Here is a 7,214-nt window from a genome sequence, read left to right as displayed (position 1 = left end):
GTGGAGCGACCAGGTAGTGTTTACGCCCACAGAGAGAATCAAGTAAGCCCCCACCCCACCTACAAACAGACGCACATTGCATGGATACTCTTCCCCGGGCTTCAATAAACTGTTTACACCCCACAGACGCCTGGCACCAAGAGCCAAGCTGACCTCAGTCCACTCCCCGTGCTGGTTGCTTTCCCTTTCTAGTTTATGATACGATTTATTTCTGGATAAGGGACAAGTCAATATTTTGAATATAAATGGAAAAGCATCAAATTACACAATGTGTCTGAGTAACAAAGAATGTCCACTATTACTTACTATGGACCCAAACATACTAGCTTAAGTCGACCTCTTGGTTTCATCTTCTCCTCTTGTGGAATTTATACTAAAGTGTGTTTCTATAGCTATATTAGATTCTGATCAAGGCCACATTTTTAAATGTTAGCATTTTCAGGGCATGTCTGATTGGAACTACAGTATGTGTATCACGTCGCAAAATGACGAGTTGTCTCTGTCACAAAAATCAGTACAAACCATTAACCACAATCAAAAGATCTGTTTGGTTGTGATAATACAAGCAACAAGAAAAAATAGCTGAGGAAATGGGAAAAGAGAGAAAGATGCTCCAGATCCTATTACCTTCCTGGAGGTATTGTAAATGTTGATCGGTGGAAATCTGTAAATCATAGCCAGGGTTATTTTTCTGCACTATTGTTGCTAGTCAAATTCCCCTAAAGTGTCACAGTCTGACTTTGCGAGTTTTCTTTACGAGCAGTTTTCTTTACGAGTAGAACACATACATGTTCCGCACCCAGAGGGCTGCATTGTTTGTACACACTGCTATTAAGCTTTGTGTTAATCCATGCCCTTCTAAAAGGATGCTAAGCATTAGGCATTCAAAGCACTTTTATTATTTTATTGTTTGATCAAGTCTGTCATTTGTGATGCCTTTTATTGAGCCCAATGGGCCTGCAAATAGCCAACTTCACCGCATTAATCGCCAGGCTGGTTTGGCAACTTTGAAAGTAACTTTTGACTGCTAGTTATTCAGGAGACTGGTCAGTCAGTGAAATACAATGAATAATAATAATGCACCACCCCACAAATAGAATAAATAATAACGTTAAGGACATTTAGAACCTACACTGCAATCAAACTGAGAAGAAATAGTTATCAAAAAGCAGCAGTCGTCATGCTCTTTTTATTAGTTGTGAATATAGTGTGAAAAGAAGTCTAATACTAGCTTTCGTGATTTTTTTTTTAATAAGTAACCTCATTACTTTAAATATGTCTATTGGTATTAAATGATGTGGATAAAGTGCAATCGAAGGCTCGATTTATACTACATGGTTTAAGGTAAGCAACGATTCAGCTTTTTAGGGGGGGAGGGGTCACAAATGGCATGGTATGTGTATTATTTTTTGTTTAATTAAAAAAGGTCAGGAAACCGATATCTTCAAAATGGGAAAAAGTAGTCTTCCAAATGAAGTATTTATACGCGGCCAAATCAAAAATACCAATCAACGTAGAATAAAAATGGCTTTGAGACCAAGTTGCACAAAAGTAAAACTGGGAACAACTGTACGGTATATTTTGCATATTAACTAAGCCCTCATTGATTAGACACATGACAACGCTAGTATGCCCCCTCCCATCTGCCCCCCCCCCTCCACCAATTGGCAAGGGGACTTGGAACAATAGTAGTTTCTGTATCATTTTCTGTCAGTCACTTTTATGGCTGCTACTGTATTTTTCCATACATAATATGGAAACAAACTACCTTTGTTTTCTAGTAAAGTACACTCAAAATAATTTGATTTGTATACACTTTGGTCAAAGGATTTCAATTAATTCTATGACCTATGAATTAGAGAAACTTAAATATGGCACTATAAAGTGGTATTGAGTTATTTATCTATTTATTTACTATTTTCACCTTTTAAATATGCTCAAAATAAAGACATATCAATCAATCAATAAAAAAAAGGATCATATTCAGTGATCGGTTGGGCAGACTTTAAACTGGTTACATGCGCGTGCGTGTGTGCGTGGTGAGAGATGGGGGCGATGTTCACTGAGGGCAGTGATTTTGCTGGGTCATCATGTCACTGAGCATTTATATTCTATATCCATCATTCACAGTGTAAAAATGGCATCGTGCTAAATGTCACTCGTTTGCAACGCCATGTAGAGGAAATGTGCTTATGCAGCATTTTCTCCACTTGTGGTAGATGCAAGCAGTGAATCATTTCTTTAATGCATACTGTATCTTCATCCCTTTTCTACCTTGTTTGTTACTTTAGGTAGGATGACTTGTGTCTGCAATAATCAGGGGAGGAGTTGTTGAAGTCACATTATCGTAGGATCTGTGACCCAAGTATTGACGCCTTTGGCTGCAATGTGCATATCAATGGGAGCCTGTAGGCTGCCATGCCTGTATGAGCATACGGCCCAGAATATAAGCCTGCAGGGTTTGTGGGGATTTTCCACTTGCTGGTCCACTCAGTGAAGTCTCCCGGGTGATAATATGGCAATTTGTCACCTCAGTTACCCTCCAAATGAGTGTGTTTACTGTTGTTGGTAGAAATATGTGGTTTTTAATGAAAACGATGCAGGGTAATGAAATGGCCCAGGAAGAACACGTTAGTAATAATACAGCTATAAATTGTTGTGCTTACATATACTGTGCATATTTTGTTGTGGGGGAACCAGATATTTTCTGAACATTTCTATTGATTCAAACTGTCTCGCTAAGTGCAAAGGGAAAGAATTCTTGCGGGCAATGCAACAGGAGCTGTCTATAGACTGTATTTCTTTCCTCCGGCACCAGGTCCCAATTAGTCAACAGTTTTGGCAACCACTTGAGAAAAAGAATTAAGACCCCCCCGCCAAAAAATTGGTAAAACTATAACTGTTTTTTACTCCATTCGTAGATTCTATTGTTCACACACTCATATTAGTTGACTACTTAGCCCATTTGAAGTATTTACTGTATGTGGATAACCAAAATATGGGCACCTGCTGGAAAATAAATGAGGTAACCTCTCACATGAATTAAAGTTGCCTTACCAGTACTTTTCCATTGCCGTGGCAGAAGTCTTTCTGGTTACCTTACCATGATGTGTGGCCATGTTTCTGGTTTTGTTTTCTTAGGATTTCTCTCAGCCTTCAATCATTAAACTCCCATTGTCACAAAATGATTAAATGTGTAATTTTGTTGCCACTCAATATTCTGGACTCATGTTGTGAGTCTATTTGCTGTCACAAATCCCCCACTCAAAGGACTTCAGCTTGATTAAGCTGCTCCCTCACTGGAATAAGCAAATCAATGAAAGAGAAAAGGAATAAAGCACCACTTCAATTCCTTCATATCTTACTGTCTACTTGGCCAGTGGCATGTGTGAGATGGTAACCAGATTGAGGAGAAAGGAGCTAAGTGACATCGATTGACAATGCAGAGCTATTTTCCCGCTTGAAGGACAACGACACAGCCATCATCTCATAGTTCACTCATTCTTAGTTTCATTTTTACGACTAGGTCATTATTTTCATTTCCATCTTTTTTTGTCTCAAAGTAATTTTCTTCAAAGGGCATAAAAATGGCACGACGTGTTCAGAAGCAGCTTCTCGGCTTTGCACTGTTTAAAATGACAGTTCTCTGGAGAGAAGAGCAAACTGCTGCTGCGGGGTTACCTCCTATGCTTGACTCACTGAAGGAAGGTTCCCAGAGACCTCCAAAATCTTTCTGCCCAGAGGGATACTGTGGGTAGCTTTGGGATTTTTGTCTCTCCAAAACCATCACGGCAAATAATGAAATAAAAGAAAATTATTCTAAGCAAAGATTAGATTAGTGTAGTGTGTCGCAATGGCACATATTGCACACCACTAAAACGCATCATAAAAAAAATATACACTGAAATTATTTTCCTCTCATCTCAATTGACTCGCACAGTTAAGTCTGAAGTCCGGGCCTGTTAGTTAAACACCAAGCTGATGCACAGTGGCTAGTCTATACATCCATGTTGAAATTCCAGGTTTTTGTAAAAAATGTATTTGCAGTTTTTAGCACATCTTTTGATCAATTTTAGAGAGATGTCTTGTTTGTAGTAGATGTCCAGTTATTTTTCTGCACTTGATGATGGCTGTGTACATTGTGTTCCGTGGTGCTTTGGAAAATCTTGTGAGCCCTTCTCCTGACTGATGCCTTAAACATTGAAACCCTCCTGATCCTGTGGAAACTCTATGTGAACCAGAGACAACCTCTGTGTTGTGGCGACAAAAATGTTAGAAAAGCATCCTTGAACCCTGACCAGAGACACTTTAAATGGTGGCAAATCCTGTTTAACATGGGTTTGAATATGATTTGTTTATTCTGGAAAGCAACACCCCCACATATAAGAAGAGGGTGCATATTTGTGCAATGACATCATTCATTTATTTTTGCTTACCCTCATTTTCATTTGAGTTCCACAGGTTATACTCTGGGTCATATTAATGGTGGCAAGTGTTTTGAAATGCTTCATCTGGGTGTTTTTTTTCCTCCCACAATATCTTTTATGGGTCATCACTAGCCACAGCATTCTGATTGATATTGATTTTGTGGAATATGTATGTATTAAGCAGAAAAATCCATCAACCTTTATACATCTCAGGATGCAGCTATTTTGACACTTGATGTCCACTAAAAATTCCATCGCAGTTGCTCAAGACCCAAACACAAATTTGTGACCACATCAATAGCCAGGCTGTATATACTATAATTTTATTTCCATATCATGCGGAGAAATCGATACCCACAATGATAGATTGCTTCACATTGCTATGCTTGCCTGTTCCATGTTTAGGGGTTCCATACTGACACCATCTACTTAATTGTATGCTGACAATTTACTATGTATGCACTGTAAGAAAGAGAGACAATCTTGTTGTAGTTCTGCTTCATCACTCATAAGGATGAGTGTTTACTATAACCACTCGATGATCATCTCAAGAGCACAAATCACGGCGTCAAAGACGGCATAAGCACCATTTGTAGGGCAAATGGAAATGAAATGTTGTCATTGCAAATCCTACAAGTAAATAGCAACTGAATTGCAGTTTCAATGTTAAAGGCCAAGAGGCAGGGAGGTTAATTGTGATGCTGCAGAAACAACGCGGCCGTGCCAGATCGTGCTGCGACATACAGTGACTGTAATCATGTTTGGTTTTGTTTGTTGTCTTTGCAAAGAGAGGAACCAAGTGCATTCAGTGTCCCACTTCCCCTCGCATACGTTGAAATTCTGTGCATAAGAGACACAATGCACAGCATCCCTAAATTATGTAACACTGCACTGCTCTGTCGAGCTACACACTCATTTCAATTCATAATTTAAAGCTTAATAGATGTACTCATTCTCTTAACCCTCTTTATGATGATAGAACTATAAGATGGTCCGTTGTTTTTGTTTTGCTTGGAGTCCTGCTTCCCCCACCCTGCAATAATAATCATGTTGTACCAATATGTTGTTATTGGTGAGATATTTAGTTTGAAAAGCAATTGGAGATTTTTAATAATTCACATATTTTCCGGAACTAGAACTTACCCTTGGTGCGAGCTGTTTTAACGATGCCCAGCATCACCCACCCACCCATGACTCTCAGCACAAAATGCAAAATGTCCGTATGGTTAACTAGCTAAATATTCTGCATGCAACAACTCAGCAGTATGTGTGGACCCACGCATTTGTTTCGACAAGTAAATGTTCATGACTGGGCTGATAAGCTTATTGAGGTTGTCCTTCCCTATCTATTTAACAGCTTTGCACATTTTTTTGGAGGGTGGTGGGGAGGGGGTGCAACAAGGCTGCTCACTCCGGTTCCAAAGCCTCCGACAAGAGGTTCAATCAGAGATAATGAATCCTACAAGGAGGTTGAGAACAAGTGATGATGAAAGAAAAAGAACAGAACCTTGGCTAGTGAGGTTTAAGGATGACCGAATATTCTCAGTTATGACCTATGAAATGATTGCTTGAGGACCACAGCTTGTCAAACGCTATGGACTGTAAACGAGTCGGTACTTCTAGTCTCAGCACGATTCCACCACTCAACCGGAAGAATTGATGAAATGTTGATACGTTTAATACACATCCACTGAAGGGTGAAGTGGACATGATCTAACTTTGAAAATTAGAACTTTTACTTACAATAATTTATTCATCAAAAAGGGTCATACATTAATCACTGGTTGTTGTTTTTTTTTGGGGGGGGGGGGGGGTTGGCTAATGCAAAAGCGTGGTCGAGTAAAAGACAATAATTGAAAGATTTGAGCCATGCCATACACTAATGTAACCAAGCAGATCATTGACTTGAAAGATGGTCAAAGGCAATGTTGGATATGGAAGCTAACAAATGTCTGAGGATGAAAACATGCCTACCATGAATGTCAAAATGTACTTTTGGATCCGGACTAATTACTCAAGTTTGAACACGGCCGAAGATCCAAGCCTTTGTGACAATATCTGGGATCATGCAGTAGCACTATGAAGGTCTATCATTTGGTGCTGGTCCAAATTAGGATTGTTCATTCCTGGAGGAGTATGATTATGACTTCATATGCAAGTCTGCACTGGTGGATATCAAATTACACTGTAGACACACTGTGGTGTGTATCTTCCTCCAGCAGGGCCGCCTGAGTTTGATCTTTCTAATGGGTTGCCTATTACAAGACTAAAAGACCCTATTATAAAGTGATATCCAGTCCTATTATGCAAATACCGCTGAACCGTACACAGGTTTCCTCAGTAATGAATGTGTCAGCAATTTGTCATTGCAAGATATGTGATTGATGTCAGGCAGTACAGTTAAATGAATGAATTTCTCCACAGGGTGAGCATGCAAGATGGGGTATAATTGTAGATACTTGGGGGCTCTTGTACAACAGATCAATAAAGCAGATTAAGGAAGACTTTATTCATTACCATGAAGATGATCAGCACTTGAGGGAAGGGGGCACATATGACCCAGAACTTGCATCCTTCTGGCAGATCCCAAGCTCCTCATTATTGCAGACTTTACTTGATTTCCTATAATCCTGTAATTGGCTCCCTGGCCGTTCGCTGCCGGTACCACAAGCAGAATCTGACAGTTTTCTTCCATTTTTGTTGTGGCAGGGCAATTCCATGGGGTGAGTTTGGGGGGGATGGGGCTGTCAGTGGGATACAAAGGCCAAGACAGAGTCATAAATCTTC

This window comes from Syngnathus typhle, linkage group LG6 (assembly GCF_033458585.1).
Source record: "Syngnathus typhle isolate RoL2023-S1 ecotype Sweden linkage group LG6, RoL_Styp_1.0, whole genome shotgun sequence".
Lineage (NCBI taxonomy): Eukaryota > Metazoa > Chordata > Actinopteri > Syngnathiformes > Syngnathidae > Syngnathus > Syngnathus typhle.
Note: the sequence above shows the minus strand (reverse complement) of the source record.